We start from the raw sequence: 25,948 nt of genomic DNA on the forward strand, positions 1-25,948 counted from the left end.
GATGAGGAGATTTGAGTAGAACCTGTGTAAAGAAAAAATTGGGTAGAAAAAAGAAACCCAGAGAAAAGAAGAGGAAAAGTATCAAGGACAAACTTGATCTACTTATTGCCTGTTGCACCTGGATCTTGGGCAGTGGGTGGAGGTGTGAGTCAGACTGAGAAGGTAGGAGAACTATTAGCATTATGGAGGCCTCTAACACCTTCCTTCTCCCTCCCAAACTATCCACACATGCCCACACAAAATTGAAGGCTATAGTTCCGGAAGACAAAACTCTTTAGAAATCCAAAATTTGGCTCCTCAGTCTCTACTAATTTGCTAATTGGTCAGCTTTTCTCTATATACATGATGAAAAAAAGCAAGCTCAGTGTTTGAGGAGGATACCCTCAAAATACATAAGCTAGCCAATGAATTAATCTCTCATAAAGTGATTATTTATAATTGGGCTCAGATACATTAAAATACTGCTGATGCACCAACCTTTTATAACATATTAAGGATTATATAAATTCTATGTTCAGAATACCGATGACATAATTATGAAATCTATTCCTTTCATTGACCATCTTTCCTCATTTTCCCCATCTGAAAATAAAAGTAATATCATAATTGTATTATTTCAGAAAAAAATCATGTTTTTACCTGATTGAAATTAGTTACAGTGTACTCATGAATCAATGACTAGGGCAAACCATTTAAACCAGATTTGTATCTCTTTAAGTACTCATTCCCTTCTTCAAGGAGTCTATTTTTTCTAAAATATTCATTATGAAAAAAAAAAAACTAAAAAATAACCTAACTATCCAAAATAGAATAACATGTATATAAATTATGGTAAATTCATGCAATGGAATGCTGAAGAATCATGAAAAACATTTTCAAATGATGTTTAAAGACATGAGAAAGTGCTCATTTTTTAGTATGAATTGGGAAAAGATACCTGAAAGCTGGGATCTTAAGTCTCTTTCCCTACAATTGACCTCAATATAGATACCATATTTTAACTTTCACTGTCTTGTTCAAGAGAAGCATGAACGATCACTTTCACAAGGAGTTATTGTGCCAAACATGGTCTCCAGTCCTAGGAAGAATGATAATTAGGAGAGAGCAGCAGCAAGGAAATATGGGGAAGAATTTCAACGGGCAGGCAAACTTCATGAGAAATAGCAAAGGTGGCTCACAAAAAGGAGTGTCACACCAAGGGATAAATGAATAAACAATGTGAAGCCTTGTCCACCCCACTCCGCTCCTAAGTACCTCTCAGGTCTTCCATCTGCCACACAGATTCCATTATTACTGCCTTGATCTCCCCATGTACCACTTGAAATTTAAGTAGAAAGACTGAAAAATGTATCGTCTCTAGGTTCAATGGAAAGTTATCAGAGGAAAACAAATTGTACAGTGCAATGAACATCAAATCCTAATATCTGGGCTCTAGCCCCAGCACCATTCTGTTCAGATGACAATGAAAAAATTAATTAAACTATGACCCAGACTTGCCTCCCTTAATTTTTAAAATGGGGACAATAATACCTGTTATGATTACCTCACAAGGTTTAAAACACTCACAAGCACAAATACAAACCTGAAATTTCGTATATCGATGCCCTTTGAAAATCTGTTAGTTGCAGAATATTTTGTTATATTTCTATGACCTTCACCTGGTCTTAGATTTTCTATGAAAAACTTTAAGGGAAACTGTTAATCCTTTGACCTTTTCAGATTATCCTTTCTCCACTCCCTGCAGGGGACCAGTTAAGCCACTTATACAGTAAGCTCCACAGACAGAACAAATATTTGTAACAGAATATCCCACATATCTCTATTCAGACCTCTCCTTATAATAGTTTAGGCCTATAGATAAAACTTAGGATAAAACAGGAACTGAAAAGACTACGTGAGTCTTTATAAGTGAAAAAAAAAAATTTCATTTCCACTTATGTTGCAATTTGAAAAGTTGAAATCTAAGTTTTCCCAAGAGTTTATAATGGATATTCTATTTGCTAATGGCATATTCTTAGGCACACTGCAACCATGATACATATACCCAATGGACTTTAAGATTCCCACAAGTACTCTCCTGGCCACAATATGTGACCTATGATTTCGGGAGGTTAGAGCTGTATACGCCAACTATAGGGTATAAGTATACATATCCTATATACCCTTGTTCTAAATTCTAAAAAACACTGGTTCAAAAAAGAGATCTGCTAGAGTAAGTTGCTAAATAATGCTCTTGACATTCCATCAGTAGGGGCCTGCATTTCTATTCAAAGGCAAAGAGGGAAAACCACCATCTCTAGTTATTTCTTCTTATTTAAGTACCTTAGGTTCTTTATATAGCTTTCACTAAAAATTTAATCTTGAACTCCTCTCTCTTCGTCAAAACTTCGAGCTAAAGCACAAAAGAACTGAAAACACTCACATATAACAATTATGAAAAAAACAGGATCTAGCTCGTAAATAAAGACAGAAACACAGAAAGAGGAAAAAGAAAACCACCATCATTTAGTCACAGTGAAAAACACTATATTTCAATAAATTATAGTATTAAACAATTGTCTAAATATGCTGTTTCCATAACAGCTAACGAGTTCTTAGGGAAATGTTTCAAATAGAACATTTAAAAAATCCAGATGACCGAAGAAAGAAAGAAACAACTTTTGTTTTGAATAGTCAACATTCCACTTAATTAGTTTGGTAGAATATAGAAACATTTTTAGGCCAGAAAGTGTCCTGTCTAGTAATAATTGTTCCTAAAAATCCTTCCATAGCCCTCAATGATTCAAATGTGATCTAAACAAGGATTTAACCATCAAATATCTGGTGAATGAGATGACTTTTATTGTTTCTCCCAACCCTGAAAGCCTATGAAATATGTACAATGAAATCTTCCCAGAAAGAAGTCTCCTAGATCCCTTTCGGGGATCAACAGAACTGGATTCTAACCATTAAGATTAAAGTGCAAACTCTAATGGGTGGTGGCCATCTTCAGATTGCTTGGTGACTCTTGCCAGGTGGCCCCAGGCAGGGCACATGCTGCAGCTGAATTTGACCAGCAGCTGGGCCCCTCCCAGGAGGCTCAAGGCCAGCACACCCAGTGGCCTAGTTCAGATGGAGCTGGAGCCAGAGCACCACCCGGGGCTACATCCAAGGACAACACACGTAAAAGGCAGACTGGGAAAGTACCAGAGCCCTACTAAAGCAAATCTTGCTTCATAAGGTCTGCCCCTCATTGGCCACTCCTCATAACCAATCAGCCCAAGGGTCAATCCTGATATGCAAACAGCAACCAAGACTCAACTACAAGGGAAAGGCACACACAACCCATACAAGGGACACACCTGTAGGACCTAGCTCAGGTGACAAGGAACACTGCACCACTGGGCCCTACAGGACACATACTATATAAGGCCATGCTACTAAGACTGGGAGACATAGCAGCCCTACCTAATACATAGAAACCAACACAGGTAAATAAATAAATATGTCCCAAATGAAAGAACAAAACAAAAGCTCCAAAAAAAGAACTAAACAAAATGGAGATGAGCAACCTACCAGATACAGTGTTCAAATACTGGTTATATGGATGCACAATTTAAAGGAAGAGTAGATGAACTCAGTGAGAACTCTAACAAAGAGATAAAAAACATAAAACAGAAGCAGTCAGAAATAAAGAATACAATGACTGAAATGAGGAATACATTAGAGGGAATCAACAGTAGATTAAGTAGAGGAGTGTATCAGCGATTTAGAAATAAGGTAGCAGAAAGAAAATCAATCAGAACAGCAACAAGAAAAAAGAATCCAAAAAACAGGATAGTTTTAGGGGTCCCTGGGACAACATTAAGTATAACAGCATAACAATATTGACATCATAGAGGTACCAGAAGGAAAAGATAGAGAGAGTAAGAAATAGAAAACCTATTGGAAGAAATAATGATGGAAAACTTCCCTAACCTGGCAAAGAAAGTAAACGTAAAAGCCCAAAAAGTGCAGAGAGTTCAAAATGAGATGAACCCAAGGAGGCCCACACCATAATTAAAATCATTAAAAAATCACAATTAAAATGACAAAGGTTAAAGACAATCTTAAAAGCAGCAAGAGAAAAGAAAAGCAATTAATCACCTATAAAGAAGCAAAGAAGCTCCCATAAGACTGTCAGCTGATTTCCCAACAGAAACTTTGCAGGCCATAAGAAATTGCAAGAAATTTTCAAAGTGATGAAAAGCAAGGACCTGCAACCAAGGTTACTCTACGCAGCAAAGCTATCGTTTAGAATCAAAAGACAGATAAAGAGCTTCCCAGACAAGAAAAAGCTAAAGAAGTTCATCAACACCAAACTAGTATTAGAAGAAATGTTAGAAGGACTTCTTTAAGAAGAAAAAAAAAGATTAAAAATATAAATAATAAAATGGCAACAACTACATATCAATAATTACTTTAAATGTAAATGGATTGAATGCTCCAATCAAAAATTAGGGTAGCTGAATGAATAAGAAAAAAACACTTTTACATATGAAGCCTACGAGAGACTGACTTCAGATCAAAAGACACATACAGACTAAAAGTATAAGAGATGGAAAAAGATATTTCATGAAAATGGAAACATACCAAAAAAAGCATGAGTAGCAATACTTATACTAGACGATAAGCTTTAAAACAAAGGCTATAACAACAGACAAAAAGAACACAGTAATTCCCACTTCCGGGTATTATCCAAATGAACCGTAATCATTACTTTGAAGAAACATGTGAATCCATATGTTCATTGCAGCATTATCTGCAATAACCAAAATATGAAGGCAACGTGGGTGACCATCAATATTTTAATGGATAAAGGAGAGGTTGTACATATATGCAATGGAATATTACTCAGCCATAAAAAAGAATGGAATTTTGCCATCTGCAGCAACATGGATAGCCCTAGAGAATACTGTGCTGAGTAGAGTAAGTCAGACAGAGAAAGACAAAGGCCACATGATGATTTCACTCATATGTAGAATCTAAAGAACAAAATAAATGAACAGACAAAACAGAAACAGACTCATAGATACAGAGAACATTTTGATGCTTGACAGATGGGAGAGGGTTGAGGGGTGACTAAAAAAGGGGAAGGCATTAAGAAGTACAAATTGATAGTTACAAAATAGTCATGGTGATGTAAGGTACGGCATAGGGAATATAGTCAATATTATTGTAATAACTGTGTATGGTGTGTGATGGGTAGATTTATCAGGGTGATCACTTCATAAGTTCTATAAATGTCTCATCACCATTTTATACACCTGAAACTAATAAAAGATTGTATGCAAACTGTAAATAAAAAATAAAAAATTATTTTTTAAAAAATGAAAAAAGTACAAGCCCTAAAGTCTCCTTGGCATCTCAGTCAAGTCATTAACCTCTCTAGTTATAGCATTCTTGATTATAAAGTGGGACAATACCAGCTCTCTAGCCTACTCTTAGGGAAATGGAGAGTCCTTCATGAGCGTAAATACATGAAAACACAATGAAAAATGATAAGAGGTACGCAAACATAAAGTATAACTGGAAAATAGAATAGACGTTTCTGAACCATAGGGAAGCATACAGAAATGAAAGTCCCTAAACAGATGTGACCTCTAGAGACAAGTCCCATGATGATGAGAAGGCAAGGTAAGAGGAGAATAGGTACTGTTGTAGAGAGGAAGAAGATAATGGGTGCCATTAAAGTTTAAATTGATCCCCAGGCTCTTAGATGCTTCTGGATTCAGGTGCTGGGGTTCTGAAGTCCAAAAAGGACTGGCAGCCCACCTAGCTTGAAGGTGAATTAGTGAACTAATGACCTAGGGTTTCTCATCCCTTAACTTAGTCATGGGTGGAAAGGAAGGGGGAAGGGAGAAGGTACCCACAGGCCAAAACCTAGATAGGCTTTGAGTTTTAAAATTTGCTTTTCATCATTCCTGGTATAATGCTGTACACTAAAATGAATATTTAATAAACTATAGACTAACACTTCTCTGCTTCAGTACATAACTACAGCATAATGTCTCAAGAGTGTTCTAAATGTTATCTTACATTGAGGTCAATATTGTTTATTCCAGTTCAGACTACGATTTCTACACATGATACAAGAATAAAGCTCTTTGTTGGATGCTGTTGAGTTAACTTATTAGTAATTTCAAGATGGTATATCTCTCTCAATTCAAAAGACTTTTAACACATCAAAGGCATTCTGGTTTGGAAATGTTTAACGGTTTGGAAGAAAAATCAAATAAATCAGTATTCTATAGCTGGATAGTAAGTTGTTTCTTCATACGGTATGATCCTAAAACTTTTTCTTATAAAACCCCTTTCAGAAACCTTGGCTTTTCACAAATATGATAGTGATGGGGACCACCTTCATACCCCTCTAACTACGTGGGATATCAGAGAGCTGGCAGGAAAACCTGGCACCAGATAGTTAAAAAGAAGCCCAAATAAAACAACAAGCTATAAGTACAGTTTTACAGTTCTCATCCTTAAGCCTCTCTTATTCAATCAAGCTTTCCTTGTCTTGCCCCTTAATATAGCACAATGCCCAGCCCACCTGCTTATACAGCACTCTGATTTCCACAGTACTTTTCAACCTGGGTGCAAAAGTGTATTGTTGGGAGCCCATGAGTTCTCCATGGCAAGGTTTTTATCGACTTTATGTATAGTTAATAATAATAATAAAAGCATACTTTGGAACATGTCAGGGAATACCCCATTTCTTCTCAATTTCAATGCTCACATTTGCATTTGTCATGCAGTCCTGCTTTGCCAGGTAGAAATGCTTTCATTGTCACAGGCCAATAAAAAAACTACAGAAGTATCTGGGCCCAGTAAAATCTGTACAAGTCAAGATTTTTAGTGATTCCAACACAGAAAGGTGGCTAGGCCATTGAATTACCACTTGTTCATTGAACACACCAGACTCAGAGTCTAATTATAAAAAGTGAATTGGTGGAACCTAAACATCATCCATCACATTAATAGTAACTTAACTTTCGTTGGTCTATAATTTTAGTTAATATTCAGCTCATTTATTCTGATGTTCTTGTTTAAGAGATATGTCTAAATGTGCTTGTACCTTATATTATGTTTATATAAGTTTGTGAGACTATAATAAAAGTAATTTTTAAATAGCTTAGCATTGGGATTCTAATTATTTTCCCCTTCAAAAAGAAACCCTATAAATCCATCAAAAATAAGAGAACACTGTGAATTCCAATGGGGCTGGCGGTATGGCATTTTCCCTTGAGGACTTACTGAAATAGCAATCCAAAGAGAGTTTTATTAACTACAAAACTATAGCTCCCTCCACCAATTCTCCAAAAGACTTGGCTCTTCCTCTCTACTTTCCAATATTTTCATCACCACTTTAAGTAACACCAGATGTTAACAATTGAAGTATGCCATATATGTCAACAACACAGTGCTTACCACCCTGCATTGCAGGTGACTAAGAACTAGGCTGTATCTCCAATAACCTAGGATTTTCTTCAGGGTCTAGCTCATATCTTATTCCACTTCATATACCCTAAAAACATCTATCATTGGTTCTGGCACATGGTAAACACTCAGACTTCTTGTGGGAGCTGGAAGCCTGAATGTACCACTTAGTAGCTTTGTGGAAAACTCCTTCAGCTCCAATCACTGAAACACACAAACTCAACTGCATCCTATCTCTCTTTTTCTTTCATTTGACACCTAGACACCAACTCCACCTTCCAGAGCCAACTCCACTATTTTCTAGTTCCCATTCCCTCCTTTTTAAGATATTATCTATTTTCTTTCTTATGTCTTGAATTTTTCCTACCTATTGGGTCTTTCTTCAGCAGTTAAACATGTCCAAAAAGATCCTAAAAATTATAATAAAACAGGCAACAAAAACATCCCTTCCTTACTTCTCTTCCTGGCTAGATACCGCTTTCTTCATTCCATACTTCACCTCCTCGCCGTCAAATATTCGAAAGCACTGTCTGCCCTCACTTCCCTCACTTCTTCATTAGTGCCATTGCAGCTCCTCCCCTACGACTTAACGGAAGTGGCTGTCCAAAGTTGCCAATGACCTCGATGTCACCGATTCCAATACACATTTACATATATTTTCTTCCTTCTTGACCTCTCAGCCATGTAAGACCACTTAACCACTTCTGCGTCCTTGAAATTTTCTATTTTCTTGCCTTCAGAATTCCACACCTCTCTGATTTTCATTCTTCCCCTCTAGTCTTTCCTTCTCAGACACTTTCATTTTCCTTTACTCAGTTTTCAAATGCTGAAATGGCAGGATGGGATCTAAATTCTTTCTTCTCTTCACATTTCCTATTTGGGCACCTCGTTAACTAGCTATAACCAATTGTTCTGGCCCACTGCATACTTGCTCTCAGTTCCATTCCCCACTTCCCTGATCTGCTCTGTAATGTAGAGAATATATTTCCAGGTGCCAGGAAGACTTGGCCAATGAGAGGCATTACAGAAAGAATGGAGAACGGGAGAAGGAAATGAGCCAGGGCACCCCCGCCCCCGCACCTCCACATAAACACACACACACAGTCTTCCCCATCTTTGTAAAAGGAACTTATTACCCAGTTTCTTAAGCCAAAAACAAACACAAAAACCATCATCCTTGATTCTGCTTTTCCTCAAACTCCACAACCACAACGTGCTCCAAATCTAACCACTTCTTACCACTCCCACTACAATTCAAATCACCATCACCTCTTTCAAGGACCAGTTCATTCGCTTCCTCACTGGTCTCTTGGTTCCTACTCCACACAGCAGTCAGGATGCTTTTAAACATCTTTTAAAAATATAAATCATATGTCATTCTCCTGTCCAAAACCCTTCAATAAATGTGCATATCATTTAGATTGCCTCTCAAAGTCCTTACTTGTCATGTCTCATGAGGTCCTGAATATTCTAACTACTAACTATTGCCGTGAGCTCATTTCTACCACATTCGCCCCTTGCATAGAATACAAGCCTTCTCACTACTTCTTCAACATGTCGAACTTGCTCTTATTAGAAGGCCTTTCTTAGTTTGCACCACTTCCTCTCCCTGAAATGTTCTTCACCCAGATGGCTCAGTCTCACTTCGTTCAGGATTCTGCTCAAAGTTTCCTCCTCAGATAGGCCTTCCCTGGCTAAAAAGGCCAACTTTCCCAGGCCTCCTTAACCTGGGTTTATTTTTCCTCTTGACACTGACCTTCACCTAATATTACTTGTATATTGTATGTTGCCACAGCAGAAGATCAGTTAAACGCACAGGGACTTTACCTTGTTCTTCAATGGATCGCAGAAAACCATGTAGAAGGTTCTACAAAATGTAGTATTGCATGACTTAATAAACCCCAAGCTCTTTTAATCCCTTTCTTAAATACTGATTAGGACTGTTCATCTCCATCTCTTCTGCCATGACCCTAGGCCACCTGCTATTGCTCCTTACCTGGACTTCTGCCTTAGCCCCTTCACCAGTCTTCCTGTATCTGTTTTCTCCTCTTTCTAATTAATTCTCCATACTGCAGACAAAAGGAAATTTTAAAAAATCTAAGTTTTATCCCTTCTCTCACCTGCTTAAAACTCTTCCATGATTGTAAGCACTCTTCATTTCTCCTTCGTAGTACTTATTATAATTAGGATTCAAAAATTAGGTGTATATTATTATGTGCACCCCCCCAATTCTCACTCTGTCCACTCCTTCCACCTGTCAAATTACCAGAAATTTCAACCTGTAGATTTCTTTAAGGCGTTGTCTCTAGAATGCTCCTGTCACCATTTACAAGTAATTATGGCAGGAGAATACTAATATATGTTTGTTAGATAGGCCAGTTCCCTAGCAGAGGGCAGTGCCCTGAAGAAAAAATGTAAGACAAATATGTTTTCATGGACCAGAAACACTGAAAACTATGGGACACTACTGGGAAGGACAATTGTGATATTTTGATTTATAAGTAGAAATACATATTTGGTCTTTGTCCCCATTTTTAGCAGGAAGATTCTAGAACACAGAATTTCCTACATGATAAGAGATATAAAGGTGTCTTTTATTATATTGAGAAAGTGACAACCAACCCTGTTATTAGAAGGCTGAGATTTTTAATCTCACTCCTCCATCTCCTGGGAGGGTAGATGAGCTGGGAGTTAAACGGATCACCCTTGGCCAGTGATTTCATCAGTTGCACATACGTAATAAAAGCTCTATAAAACTCCAAAGGGACAGGGCTCAGAGAGCTTCCTAGGTGGTGAACAAATGGAGATTTGGTGAGGGTGGTGAGCCTGAGGAGGGCACGGAAGCTCCGTGCCCCTTCCCCATGCCTTGCCCTATGCACCAATTCAATCGGCTGGTCATATACTTTTATAATAAACCACTAATCTATTATGTAACTGTTTCTCTGAGTTCTGTGAACTGCTTTAACAAATTAATAGAACCCAAAAAAGGGGTTATGGGAGTCTCTGATTTATAGCCAGCTGGTCAGAAGCACAGGCTACAACCTAGGCATGCAACTGGCATTGGAATTGAGGAGGGAGCAGAGTCTTGTAGGACTAAACCCTTAACCTGATGCTATCTCCAGATAGGGTGTCAGAACTGAGGTGAATTCTTGGACACCCTCTACTGATATCCAAGAATTGCTTGGTGGTATGAAGGGAGGCCACCCTCCACATACAGGCACATTGGAATAGGGTACAGGAACCCAAGAAAACAGGCTGGAAGGGACAACCTGGGAAGAAGGAAGAGGGATATTTCAACAGGAAGACAGTGAATTTCAAAATCACATTCACCTGCCTTACTATTCAACTACCTTGCTGACAATGCTTTTTGAACTTTAATATCCATATGAATCAATTAAGGATCCTGTTACAAATGCAGATTGATTCAGTAGATTTGGGGTTGAGCTTGAGATCCTGCACTCCTTACAAGCTCCCAGGTCTTACTGATTCCGCTAGTACACAGGGTACACAGGCCACACTTTTGAGTAGCAAGGTCTAGGACAAAGACACTCTACACTGGATGTTTAATAGAGTCATCTGGGGAGTTTTCCAAAAGCCCAATGCCCAGGTCACACCACAGATCAATTAATTCAGAATTTCTGAGGGACCAGGCATCAGTATTTTATATACATGTATATGTAAATGTGCATATGTATTTATATATATAAGTTTTATCGAGATATAATTCACATACTATATAATTTATTTATTTGAAGTATACAATTCAATGGTTTTTAGTATATTCACCATTGTACTACTATCACACATAGAGTTTAGAATATTTCATTATCCCCAAAGAAATGCCATGCCCATTAGTAGTCACTTCCCATTTCCCCTTTAAGTCTCCCCACCACCCAAGGTCTAAGCAACCACCAGTCTCCCTTCTGTCTCTACAGATTTGCCTATTCTGGACATTTAATATAAACTGACTAATACAATATGTGGTCCCCATTGACTGGCTTCTTTCACCAAAATGTTTTCAAGGTTGATACATGTTATAGCATGTATCAATATTTCTTTTTATTGCCGAATAATATTCCATTATATGGATATACCATTTTTATATATCCATTCCTCGGTTGCTGGACATGTGGGTTATTTTCATCTTTTTGTTACCATGAATAATGCCTCTATGAACATCTATGTATAAGTTTTCTTGTAGATATATGTTTTCATTTCTATTGGGTATGTCCCTAGGAGTGGATGTGGTATATGGCATAACTCAATGTTTGTCTTTTGAAGAACTGCTAGACTATTTTTCAAGGCAGCTGCATAATTTTACATCCCTACCAGCAGTGTATGAGGGTTCGAATTTCTTCAAATCTTCACCAGAACTTGTTATTGTCTATCTTTTTACCTCAGCTATCCTAATGTGTGCAAAATGTTATCTCACTATGGTTTTCATTTGTATTTCCCTGATGGCTAATGATTTTGAGCATCTTTTCATGTGTGTAGGGTAATTTATACATCTTCTTTGGAGAAATGTCTATTAAGATCTTTTGTTCATTTTTAATTGGGTCACTTGTGTTTTTATTATTGACTTGTAAGAATTTTTATGTAGTCTAGATATGTCTCTTATTGGCTATGATTTACAAATATTCTCTCCCATTCTGTGGACTAGCTTTTCACTTTCTTAATGGTGTCTATTGAAATACAAATGTTTTTTAATTTTGATGAAGTCCAATTTATATTTTTTCTTTTGTGGTTCATGCTTTGCCTAACCCAAGGTCATGAATTTTTTTGTATTTCCAATATCTTCTTCTAAGACTTATAAGTTTTAGTGCTTACAGTTAGGTCTACAATCTGTTTGAGTTAATATCTGTCCATGGTACAAGGAAGCAGTCTAATTTCATTATTTTGTAAGTAGATATCCAGTTGTCCTAGCACCATTTATTGATGAACCATTTTTTACCCTTTGAACTACCTTACCATCCATGACAAAAATCAACTGACAATAAATATCAAAATTTATTTCTAGACTCTCAAGTCTATTTCACTGATCTGTTTATCCTTATTAAAGTATCACAGAGTTTTGATTACTATAGTGCTATAGTGTGTTTGAAATCAGGAAGTGAGTTCTCCAACTTTGTTTCTTTTTAAGATTGTTTTGACTATTCTAGGCCCCTCAAATTTTCATATGAATTTTAGGATCAGCTTGTCAATTTCTACAAAAAAAGATCTGCATTTTGATAGGAATTATGTTGAATCTGAAGATCCATTTGGGGAATATTGTCATTTTAATAATATTAAGCCTTCCATTCCTTGTATTTCTTTCAACAATGTTTTGTAGTCTTCAGATTGTAGACTTGTACTCATTTTGTTAAATTTATTCCTAAGTATTTTATTCTTTTTGATATTATAAATGAAACTTGTCTTAATGCCATCATCATGTTTTCTTTGCTAATGTATAAAAACACAATTAATTTTTGTATATTGATCTTGCATTCTGAAACCTCATTGAACTGGCATCGGTATTTTTAAACTCTCAAAGTGATTCTAAATGTGCAAGTCTGAGAACCACAAATTCAATACTATTCACGCTCTCAAGTCTAATCAAGGAAGATATGTCCATCATCATTGCCTTTAGGTCATTTTGTAATATTCAGAAACATGATGTCCATAGGAAAGATTCCTTTCTAGCCAACTTCTCCATAGAGAATAAATACATGCATTCAGCTATTTCCAGAAGAAATAGTAAAAGAAGTTTAAGGGGGAAACTATATATGCAAACTTTAAAGTTCTGATTGAGATCCTTTAAATACTTTACCCAAAATAGTGCTGTTACTTTTTCTGGAAAGGGGTACTAGATTCATCTCATAAATTCGAGAACAGTCATTTAATATGGGAGATTAAATCTGGCTCCCAATCAAAATTACTCTGGTACCCACCAAGCAAGAGTGATCAAACACTTCTATCTTTATCTCAAATGATCATGAAACATCTAAATTAAAAAACTTAGTGACAGAAATAGTTCTGAAGAGAAATCCACTGGAAATGCTGCAGCCTGGTCCAGTTCTCACAAATAAAGCCAATTAAATATGCTAAACATAGCAACATTTCAATCAGAGCAGGGAGCGGGCACCAGCACTGGAAAGATCTGCTTCCAACACAAGTAATTCAATAACTCTTTGAATAACCTTTCAGAGGCTGTCCTTTTTGTCCCACTTATGCTGCCTTTCTTTAGAGGATGGCCCCAATTCTTAACACTTATACTAGTTCCAAAGAGATCCATCTGTGCCAGGTGCTATCTTACAACCCAGTATACCCAGAAAAACAACCAATGGTTCCAGGAGAAAGAAAATAAGAAGGCTGGCCAAGTTTACATCCTTCCATTTCCTCCAAAGAAACATTAGACCTCAGAACTGCCAGCTCTCAGCTGGCTCTAAGGCCCCAGCCCACAGGCCTGGGACAGGCAATGAGAATAAGCACATACTGGATTAGTCAGCAGATCCCACTAAACTCATTTATCACTTTCTTCCTCTTCCTCCTACTGTGTACCTAAAGTGTCCCTGTTTGAACTCTCAGGTGGCTCTTCTTACTCTCAGAACATACATAAGGTCTCAGAAACACAGAAAGGAATAAATCCCAACTTAATAAAAGATCAAGAAACTCTTTCATTCATGATGTAGGATTATGCAAGTTATCTGCATAAAATGCAACATTCAACCAGTCTAAGCAAATGCATTGGACAATGTTGTACTTACATTCTACTACTGAATTCACAGTGAATATTAAAACTATACCATTTAAAGGACAGAAGTATGGATGGATGGATAAATGTAGAGTAAAAAAAATGAATGTTAGAATCTAAGAGGTAGTAGGAATACAGTCATTGTTAAAATACTTTCACCTTGTTGTATGTTTGAAAAGTTTTATAACAAACTGTTACACAATTTTTTAAAACTAAAAAAAAAAAAAATTACAACATTCAAATCTCAGATTTTAATGTTCCTTAAAATAAGAATCATCTGTATTACATTTTATATAAAACCCTCAATATCTGTATTAGTATTTAAACTAGAGTTTTAATAAATACAGTGAAATAAAATTTTATTAATTAAAACTAATGGTAGCAATATTAATGATTATCTAAATATTTGAAATTTAAAAGAATATTTACACTGTATAAATGAGAATGAAGCTAACGTACCATCAATCACATTTTTTTTTCTACAAGATATAACCTATAAAGCCAACATGAAAATGAGCTCACATCAATGACAACTGGACAATAGCGATGCTATTCATTTCCTGTCATTCTCTACATGAAATGACTGGAACCAAGTACTATAAGTTTAGACTAGGCAACAGCCTTAAGCAAACTTCCTCCATGGCTACATTTACAAAAGCGAATTTATTAGATTTAAAAATGTGAACTCTGTAAAAGTAGAAAAAGTTGGACAATGACTAACAGTGACTGCATGGACTATGAGCATCTTGTTTTAGTCAAAATTAATTTGAAACTACTTTATCCAATTACTCCACAGCAAAATCAGAGTATCTTTCCACTTATAATTTAGATGGTAACATAATTTGAACTATCCCACACCTCATAATTTTCTGCCAAGACTTCACTCTGAAAAAATGTGAATGTTTTTGACTTTTTCTAAAAACCAAGTTTCTAGAAATCAGGAGGGTTTATATGTGGTACTTACTCTTTTTTTTAAATTGCCATAATTTGAACCAGTTTTCTTTTTCTTTCTTTTAGTAAATCCATAGGCTTATGTATCTGAGACTGCTCTTGACTCTCTTATAAAATCTAACCTAGTTACTGTCCTTGAACTGCCACTTTCCAAATGTTCTGAGTTAGCACCATATTCTAGGAAATTAGACTATCAAGGCAAAGATCTTAAGTCAAAGCTATATGACTAGTTGTTTCAGAAATGTGTGTCAGCAGTCACAGAAGAGACAAAGGGAGTGTATGTATTTCAAAACACATGATAGTTAGCAATTTATATTTGTTTCATCACCAATACAGTGCTCTGCAAAAAACCCTAGACTAATGCACCAGAACACCTCTGGAGGGTGAACTGAAACACAGATCATAATGCTCCATTCCCAGAGTTCCCAATTCTGTAGGTCTAGGGTAGGCGAGTCTCAAGAATGTATAATTCTAACAAGTTCACAGCTACCTCTGATGCTGCTGGTTTGAAGGCCACACTTTTATAACCACAGGCCTAGAACTAAAATATTCATTATACAAGAGGCAGAGGAAAGGCGATGATGGAAATGAAACTTATTTGTCAAGTTCCTATGATAGCTATGGTATGTGTTTTAAAATTATCTCATTTAATCTTCATAGCAACTCTGAGACTGCTATTATCCCCATTTCACACAAAGCAGTTCAACAACTTATCCAAAGTTCCCATGACTAGCAAACATAACAGTGGAGGTTTAAACCAAGGTCTAATTGAGACACAGCCTTTGCTTGCTTTCTCATTTCCTCAAAATGATTTTCATGTTATCAGAACTAGAACATGAGAAAATTCTGAAATCGTTACAACTTGATAACATTACTTTTTTTCCTTCTGAAGGTTATCAACACAACAAACCATAAAGTTTTCAAAGACTAGACACCATGTCATCTTAAAACAATCTTTATTTAACACGCTACCCTAGGAAAAGCAGGTATTACAGCTATAAAATATTATTTTCCAGTTGCAGTAAAGACCTTTGTGCTTTAGAGTTACCCATTCAGTAATTACTCTCAGCACACAACAGTCACTTGAAAAAAACTGCCATACTGAGCTCCTTTTGGGAACACTGGTAACTTCCACAAACATGATGCATGTAGTGGTTGGAAGAACACCATTAAACCAGAAGGTCTAGGCTTGAACTTTGACTTCTGTTTCAAAATATGAATATATGCTAAATGCACTGAGAACTTCCTGCTATGTGAAGCAGACCTCTTAATCTCTCAGCCCTTCATTTCCTCAAGTAGCTTGCCCAAAATCACATAGTTGAAAATTCAGTCCCTTCAATCTGAACCTATGGCCACCGTTGTAGTCAGATTACATACTCTCTGATCTCTGGAAAAATCCTTGGATTTTTTTTTTTTTTTAAATCAGTTGCTCCTTACATTTTCTTTGTACTGACTAAACTTTTACGTACACAAAAGTCAGTCATCAGTTTTACATTATATAGGCCATTGTCAAGCTTTAGAAACTACAGGTAGGCTCACCCATTGTTTATGCTAACAAATAAAATGTAGGGAGCACATACTATGTGCTAAGCGGTACATTATGTATTTTCACAGAGGTTGCTCTTATTTCATCCAAATAATCCTATGATTCAGGAATTAAGAATATGGATCTTGGGCAGGTAATTTAATTCTGGCACTGGTTTCTTTATCTGTAAACTGGAGGATAAAAGGAAAAAATAGTACTCTTGTATAATACATATTATATGATAGGTACTCAAATGCCCTTACTTGTCCTTGATATTTTTTTTAAGTTGCTTTAATTAAGTTCATTGGGGTAACACTGGTTAATACAATTATATAATTTCAGGTGTAGATTATAATTTGACATCTGTATATTCTATTGTGTATTTACCACCCAAAGTTGTTTCCTTCAGCTACCACATATTTGATCCCCTTTACACACTTTGCCCTACCCCTACACTGCTATATTTGACCCCTTTGACCATCTATCTACCCCTCTTCTCCCACCTCCTGCCCTCTGGTAACCACTAGTCTATAGTCCATGTCCATGAGTCTCTGTTTGTCTTATTCATTTGTTGCTTTTAGATTTATATCCCACATATAAATTATATTATGTGATTTTTAACTTTTCTGTCTGGCTTATTTCGCTTAGCATGATTATCTTGAGGTCCTTCCATGTTGTCCCAAATGGCAGTGTTTCATCTCCTCTTATAAGTAAAATTCCATTGTGTATATATACCACAGCTACTTTAGCCAATCATCTATCGTAGGACACTTTAGTTGCTTCCATGTCTTGGCCACCATGAATAATGCTGCTAGGAACATCGGTGTGCAAATATCTTTTCAGATATGAGTTTTCAAGTCTTTGGGGTAAATACCCAGTAGAGGGGTTGCTAGATCATATGGTAGATCAATTCTGAGCTTTTTGAGGAACCTCCATACTGTTTTCCATAGTGGCTGTACCAATTTGCAGTCCCACCAGAAGTGTATGAGGGTTCCTTTTTCTCTGAATCCTCTCTAACATTTGTTATTACTTGTCCTGTAGATTATACCTGTTGTAACAGGTATGAGATGGTATGTCATTGTGGTTTTGATTTGCATATGTCCTTGATTTCTTTAATAAATAAATTGAGAGTCAAAGAAATTGAATAAAAACCCTACATTCATATGGCTAATAACTCGCAAACACTTTCCAGAAGAATCCAACCAAAAGGGCCTCCTTATTGGGGTAGGAAATGACTCAAAACAACCATTGAGGCTTTTAGTTAATGTAGAGCTATTTATTTCCATGAAAATGAGGCACTTGACTGTGTCCAGACTCATTCCAAGAGGTGCTATGCACATCTGGAATCCACAACATAACCAATTCTTGATGAACTTAAATATACGAAAAATGGAGTTTTAGAGTTAACTGAATTTTCTGGTTAGCTCACAACCTTTTTGGCTTCCATTAGCCTAAATTTTTAAAAGTTCCTTTTCCTACTTATCTTGCCACTGAACATAAACTTTGTGATCCTGTATCTCCCACTGCCTTAAGACAACCATCATAAGCATTATTTGTTCATTCATTTGTGTATCCTATGTGTAATATACTTTTCTAGATATGGCCCATTTTTCCAACTTGACAGTACTGTGAATACCAAGGTCTAAATCAGCTGAAACTGTACTGGCACTAGATATACCATACATTTTTTTAAAAGAGAGATTTATGAGATGATTTTATTTTGCTATAATTTGCTTCCTCCTTAAAAGAGGAAGCATGGATTAAGCAATGAGGTGTGTTCTTTTCACATATCAAATTAGAGAAGATGAAAAATTTAAAAATACCCAGAGTGTCAAAACAGGGGCCTTTCCTACACTATTCGTAGGAACGCTAAACTGGCACAACAGTGTGAGAAGGCAATTTGCAGCATGTATCGATTTAAAATGCACATACCTTTGGACTAGGCAATTCCACTTCTAGAAATTTATCCTAAAGAGGTATATTTTCACATTTATATAAGTACAAACATTTTCATTTATAATAGAAAAAACTGGAAACAACCTTAGAGTCCATTTATTAGAAGGGGCCTAGTTAAAGAAATGTTGATATAGCCAGACCATGGAACATTACACAGCACTTAAAAAGGAAGGTAGGAAGGGTAGGTCTTGCATATGCTTACACAGAAACATGTCCACATTGCACTAAGTTAAATTTATGAAACTTAAGTTAAGAAAAATACCTATAGATAAAGATCTCATTTTTCCATTATGTGTTGTATATGGATACATATCCATCCACATGTTTAGTTATACTCAGAGGAAAAGTTTGGAAGGGGGTACGGATGAACTGTTCTTATCATCAATACTTTGGATATTTTTGTTTTGTTTTACATGCATTTATAATTAAAAATTAATCTTTAAAAAGAAGAGAGCAAGGATAAAGGGGATAAGAGAGAGGGGAACAAGTAAGTAAGGTTTCACTATATATCTAGTTAAAATTCTCTATCCCCATCAACATATGGGAAACTAGTCACCAAAAACTTTGCATTGAGCTAACGTGTCAGTCTGGTACTGAAAGACATTCTGGGTTGGCAGTTGAAGGGAAGAGAGAATTCAACCACGTCCTTTCCTTCTGACTCTTCTCTTCAGGACCTTCATTTGCCTGTTGTCTTCCTATTTCTGCAAAGAGATAAACAGAGGAACTAAAACCCTACATATATCCTGCCCTTAAGTTACTGCAAAATTTGTAGAAGTAGTTGAAGCTATTGGAATAGCTATCTGCTTCTGGCACAGTTGTCCCTGCCTGTCGCAAGCACTTTTGGAAATTGGCAATTAGATAAATGATTTGCTTGAGATGGCTAGGGGAGCCTCAAAATATGAATATATAAATTCAAAAATAATTGTTCCACTAGTAAATAAGTAACTACTGTATATCAACTTCATAGTTTTTAAAATAGAGATTTTTAAATGACCAATTTGGGTCATTATATAAATGAAATGAGTTAAAGCACTTAGAACAATGCCTCATATTAAATAAGTTGAATAAACGCTTACTATTATGATGGCAACCACAATAATGATTAGTGATGCCTATTGCTTTTTTGGGTTTCTGTCCTCAGTAAACTACAAGTCAAGGTGAGAAAATCAGATGGATCTATGTCAGAGAGCTGGAATATAAGGCAATACAAATATTTGTATGGAATCTACTTAATTAGATTTTAAATGCTTTCAGAGAAGAAATGATAATTATACACTAGAATAGCCAGTGCCACAAGGGTAAGAACCATGTTTGAGTTTTTCACCAATAAACTCCTGCCCCCAATCTAGTATTCTGCTTGTGAGAATCAGTATCTGTTAAATAATGAATGGAAGTATGCATTGACCAGACAATGAGACATCATTGGGAACTGAGGAGCATTCTAGGAAGAAGGAAAGATGTGGAGGTATGAGATACCTCATACAAGAGGTATCAGAAGGTGCTCTGGATGGATAGACACTGTGCAACAGACAGGAATATGATTCAAACAGGAGCAAATGAATCCTTAATAATGGTAGTGGCCTTTCGACAGCAATATTTTAAGAAATCTGACATTCGTATCCAAATGGCTAGGAAAAAGAAGAAATTAGGGACATGCTCGTAATTTAAATACTCCAGGCCTCAAAATTTCAGTCTACTATAACAAATATAGCATTACGTTGATGATAGGTTGTTCTCTGAGCTCTCATCATGCTCTTCCTTCACCCAACTCCAGTTTTGCCCACTTTCAGATCATTCTCCATCCTATGGCAAAGCCGTCCTCCCTATCCCACTCCCAAACAAAGCCTTCCACTGGCTCCATAACGCTCTTTAACATGGCATACAAGACCCTCCATCTAGCCTCTGCTTGCCTCTCCAGCCTCATGCCCAAGTGCACCCATACTTCCAACAGTACGTTCCAGGCATGTCCTTCAGTTTGGTTCCTCAGTAGGCCATCTTTCCTTGGTGCCGTCGCATGCGGCTGCCTCCTCCCTTCCACATTCTTCCCATCCACCGACACTACCATCAAGCAATCTTCTATTCATCTTTTGGTGTCAGCATCTCGGAAATCTTTCCTAACCTCTTCGAATCTAGTTTAGGTGGGCTCCTATATGCTCCCCTAACACACTATACCTCTTCTATCAGAGGGTCAGCTTCCCACATGAGAGCCAGGCTGGTAATTCGTTATGCACATATTTAGCACAGTGGCTAGTACATAGTAGTACCAAATGGAAGAGCAGAATCAGGACTAAGATGGGAATCAACTCAGAAAAAATTGGAATAAAGGTACAACTTCAAAAGAATAAATAGATAAACCTTGGTGACTCTGGATAAAAAGGAAAATTCTTTCACTGTAAGCCCACTTTTGTCTATACTCTGGTCTGCATGTTTGGCCAGCTTATCACATTCCAATATATGGCTTGAAGAATTAAATTAAAAGCAAGGTGTGCATTAAAAAAAAAAAAAGTCTCCACAACATACAAACACAGATTACCAATATAGCATCTTTTTATAACCTTCTTTGAGAAAAAGAAATTAAATCTCAGTCCTGTTATAGTACCATACCTCCCTACCCTACCCTGACACTATATGCTTTTCCAAGAGAATATAAAAAAGCCTGAAGTACTTGTTTAATCTATGACAAAGCCAAGAATGTCATGCAAATGACATTCCAAAAGACCATGTCAACGGAAGGGGAAAATGGGAGAAATAAAGTTCTATTTATTAATATTTTCACACTTGACAAAGGGCTGTGGGACAATTTTTAATGAGTAATTTCCTTGCCTGCTCACAGAAAGATAACCTTCATTCAAATAATATAAAGCTAGTGAGTAGATAAAATTAGATTTCAACCATTTTTGTTCTAGAGAGAAGAAATAGTACTAACAGGTAGAATTTATACAGAAATAGGCTCAAATGAATGTAGAAGAAAAGATAGTTTAGAAATAGAATTTCTAATAACTGAATAGCCAGTTATGGTGTGTCCCAATCCTGGAAGTTTTCAAGCAAAATCTAAATGATCATACTAACACCAGTAGAGTGACACACACTCACTATATTCCAGGCACTGTACTATGTGCATTATCTAGATTTCTACTGTGATCTTCTCTATATCCTTATGATATGATTTATTATTATTCCTAAATAAGAGAAAATGAAGACTTGGACTACCTAAAGACATTAACTGCTACCACCTGCTGGTCCAATACACTACCATCTCTGGCCTGAACTATTATATTTACCTTTCGGCTAGTCTCCTTGCTTTCACCTTTGTTCCTTTAGTTCATTCTCTATGCAGCAGCCAGGGTGGTTGTGATGGCTAATTTTAGATGTCAACTTGACTAGGCCACAGACCGGCTGCCCAGATAGTTGGTTTCACATTACTTATAGTTGTATATGTGAAGGTGTTTCCAGATTAGCATTTCAATCAGTAGACTAAGTAGACAGCCCCCTTCCCAGATAAGTGGGCTTCATCTAAGCAGTTGAGGAAATAAATAGAACAAAAAGGCAAAGGAATGGATAATTTACTCTCCCCCTGACTGCATGAACTGGGACACTGGTTTCCTCCTGCCTTCAGACTAGAAGTTACACCAATGGATCTCCTCATTTTCAGGCCTTTGGACTCAGACTAGAACTACACCATTGTTTTTCCTGAGTCTCCAACATGAAGACGGCAGATCATAAGACTTTACCTCCATAACTGCATGAACCAATTCATATATGTATATGTGTATGTGTGTATGTATGTATGTGTGTGTGCGTGTGTGTCATATTGGACATATACTTCATATTGGATCTGTTTCTCTGAAGAACCCTTACCAACCCAGTGATCCACTTAAATCATTGTTAGATCACGTCTCTCTGTGGGTCAAAACTCTCCAAAGGCTTCTGTTCTCACATCAAACTAGGGCCAAAACCTTTACCATAGCCTGCCAGGTCCTACATACTAACATCACTATACCTCTCTGACTTCATCTCCAACTGCTCCCCTTCCCCCCACCACACACACACACTCTCTCTCTCACACTCAAACACATTCACACTGGCCTCCTTGCTATATTGACTATACCAAGTCCACTCCCAGCTTAGGACCACCACATTGCTCCCCTCTGCCTAAAACTCTCTTCTCCAGATATCTACACAGCTTGTTCCTTTCATGTCCTTCACATCTCTTCTTAAATAACATCTTGTCAGTGAGACTTCCCTGACCACCTAACATCAAGTGTAAACCCCCTCTCCTATACCACTCCTTATCTCCCTCCCCTGCTGTTTTTCCTCAGAGTACATATTGTCATCTGACTTCTGTATGTACTTGTTGGTATCTGGACTTTGCATTAAAATTTGAGCTATCTGAAAACCAGGCTTTGATCGGATTGTTCACCACTGTATCTTAACCATCAAAACTGGGCATAGTATGAATAAAAAATATTTGTTGGATAAATAAAGTCCGGGCAACCAGATTTGAGACCCACTCTCTTAAATGCCAAACCATATTGGCATCCAGGAAAAGGATTTCTTTCATTAAGAGAGTGGGGGTATTAGAAGGGCTAAGGTCCCTTTCAACTCTAGGAATATGATGCTATAACAAAGTCATTTTGCCTTAAATGTATAGTTTTCTTTTGCTGTTCCTTCCTCTCTTGTCACAATTGTACCACTTTCTTTGAATAAGTGGGTGGTGAGCATTAGGCATGAATGAGATCATAGGTCCAGGAAGCCAGCTCCTCCTTGAGTCATCTCTAATCCATTTCTCATGCTGTTATAATTTGCTCCTATTTCTCAAATGCTATTTGACTTGTAGCAGCTCAATCATCAGTGGAAAAATAGTATCAAAGTCTGTTTTTTAAACAGTGACTTAACAAATAAATACAAAAGGCCTCCTCTATCAGAGAGTCATAGCATAATGATCATAGCATGATCATTAAATCTCTTAAATATAAGCAGTAAGTATACTGAAGTCATTTACAAAAATAACAAAGAGAAAGATAAATTCACTGACTCACTGTTGATCACCCAAGGTAAAGTGAAACAAGAGCATAAAACTAACCTTGTAAGCCAGTATATTTTAGTACCTGAAACCGACAAAATGAGATGGCTTTGAACTGGCAGAATTCAGTTCGGTCCATTCAATAGTACTAGAAGACGTGGGAATCAAGAGAATTGAAGAATTTAAAAGCATCAGGAAAGGCTGGCAGGACACATGACCAGAAGAGGGAACAAAAAAAATGTTCTGTGATATTGCTGGAGTAAAATGTCTAAGTAATGCTTGCAGCTCCACAGTTATAAAAAAAACAAACAAACAAAACAAAACAAAACAAAAAAATCCACTTAAAAAGATACTAGACTAAACATATTAAGCTAACAAGTAATTATACTGTTATATTCTTGTTAGAGGAAAGCAGCTCTTAAATAAATGGTAGCTTGATACACTCTTCCAGCTGAATCTTTTACATCCATCAGAAATGTACTCATCTATTCAGTTTCTAAGTTGTATTGTTTTTTTGGTTTTTTTCCCCCCTGTAAACCCTACTTCAAGATCTTCAGTTGAAACACCCAGCCATTAGCCACTCTTTGGACAAATCCTACAAAGAAATTTCTCTCTACTCAAATTGCTAGTTAGTAGGTATTTCAGAATAGTAGTAAGGTTTAAATCACCTATGTAACTATCTTTTTATAAAAGGCTAATGAAGAAGCCAGACAAGTTTTTAATAGAATTTGCTTTCTCTAAAACACTTCGGAAAAACAGAACAGCTCAGTATACTAACAGAACTTAGGACAGAAAGAAATAAAAACACCATTTACTAGGGGCTTGGCACTGTGCTAGCCACTTTACTGAAATTCTTATTTGATGCTTCTTACAACACTCTGAGATAGGTATTACCATCCCCTACCTCCCTCCATCCTACAGGTGAAAAAACTAAGGTTCAGAGAAGCCAAAGATTTTGCCTTAAGTTACACACCATTAAATGGCCAAACTTGAACTTGAGCCTGGATCTTCCTAGCTCTGTATCTGCACTCTTAACCTCCATGTTCCACTGGGAGAGAAAAATGGAGGTAGGAGTAGAAAAATGGCATTCCTTTATCCTAATACAGATATCAGAATTAGAATCCAGAAAAGAACTATTGCAGGTTCTTTGCTTCATTTGAAAGTTACCAACCATGTGGGTACACAAGTTTGTACATGGACACACAAACATATGCATACACACTCCTCTCTCCTTTCTTCTTTTCCCCTCTCCCCTCTCCCCTTCCTCCCTCTCCCTCTCTCCCTCTCTCTGCAAATCTTCCCAAACTGAAATGTCTCCCAGGCCATATGAGGGCTTTTCTTAAAGGTCACCCACCAGGCCCCAAGGAAAAGAAGGGTTTGGTCTAAAAAGTTTTATATTTCCTCTCACTTTTTTAAACATTGGAAAATCCATTTGGCTCAGAGAAATGAATAGTAAAAGGAGTTCTAACTATTTAGAGCCAACAAAACGTAATGGAGAAAAGGCAAGAATATGGCTGGACTTTATTTTCTTTTTGCTCAGCACATCCTGTCTTTAATCTGAAAGGTAAATAGGCCATGCCCAACATACCAACTCTTTTCAGGTGAAATTATCTAGGTTATAAAAACAAGCAACACCGTGTTTTCATGATTATTTAATTCATAGCTAACAGAAATAGCTTCCAAAATAAATCAAAGAGGCAAATATTGCTCACAAGGGAACAAACCTACAAATTTGCCCTCCTTTGATAACTGACTTGTGAATTTTTCTTCTTTTACTTGAATTATAATGTGTTATTATCTGAAAAAGTGAGTTGCGGAAGCAAGAGGAAATTTTGAATTTTCATATTTAGGTTATTTAAATCCATAGGCAGAGAGAGAGAAAGAGAAACTAAGTTTTTGCATATCATTAGTCAGTAGACAAATATCCCTGAGAAATTTAACCTTTAATTACAATAACAAATAATTTGGCACCACCTCTCTCCATAACCCCCAAATATCAAATTCTCTGGCTCCATGATATGCCAGTGATCTATGACTTCAGTCATGCTAATGACAGCTATGCTCATTTTTGTCCTGTAGATTCAGTATCCTTTGCTTTATACTAGCCTTTCTTCTGTATATTAAAGCTGAGAAAATAGTGTAACAGAAACCACCTTCGCACATAGATCATGTTAAGTTTCCTTTAACAGGAAACTAGATATATTGATGGATTATGTAAAGCAACATCTCTGGATGTCATTTAAATCAAGAATTACCTAGATGGAATAATTTAAAGTAGCTTTCTTCAGAGAACTGGTTGTGGGGAAGT

General features: G+C 36.7%; 1 protein-coding gene across 4 annotated transcripts in view; it reads right to left on the reverse strand.

Annotated features, from left to right (window-relative positions):
- The window catches only part of RNF144B (ring finger protein 144B), a 143,613-nt gene that overhangs the window by 29,883 nt on the left and 87,782 nt on the right, over positions 1-25,948 (reverse strand). The gene's annotated exons all lie outside the window — the stretch shown is intronic.

Source organism: Rousettus aegyptiacus, unplaced genomic scaffold (genome assembly GCF_014176215.1).
Source record: "Rousettus aegyptiacus isolate mRouAeg1 unplaced genomic scaffold, mRouAeg1.p scaffold_m13_p_1, whole genome shotgun sequence".
In the NCBI taxonomy this organism is placed as follows: domain Eukaryota; kingdom Metazoa; phylum Chordata; class Mammalia; order Chiroptera; family Pteropodidae; genus Rousettus; species Rousettus aegyptiacus.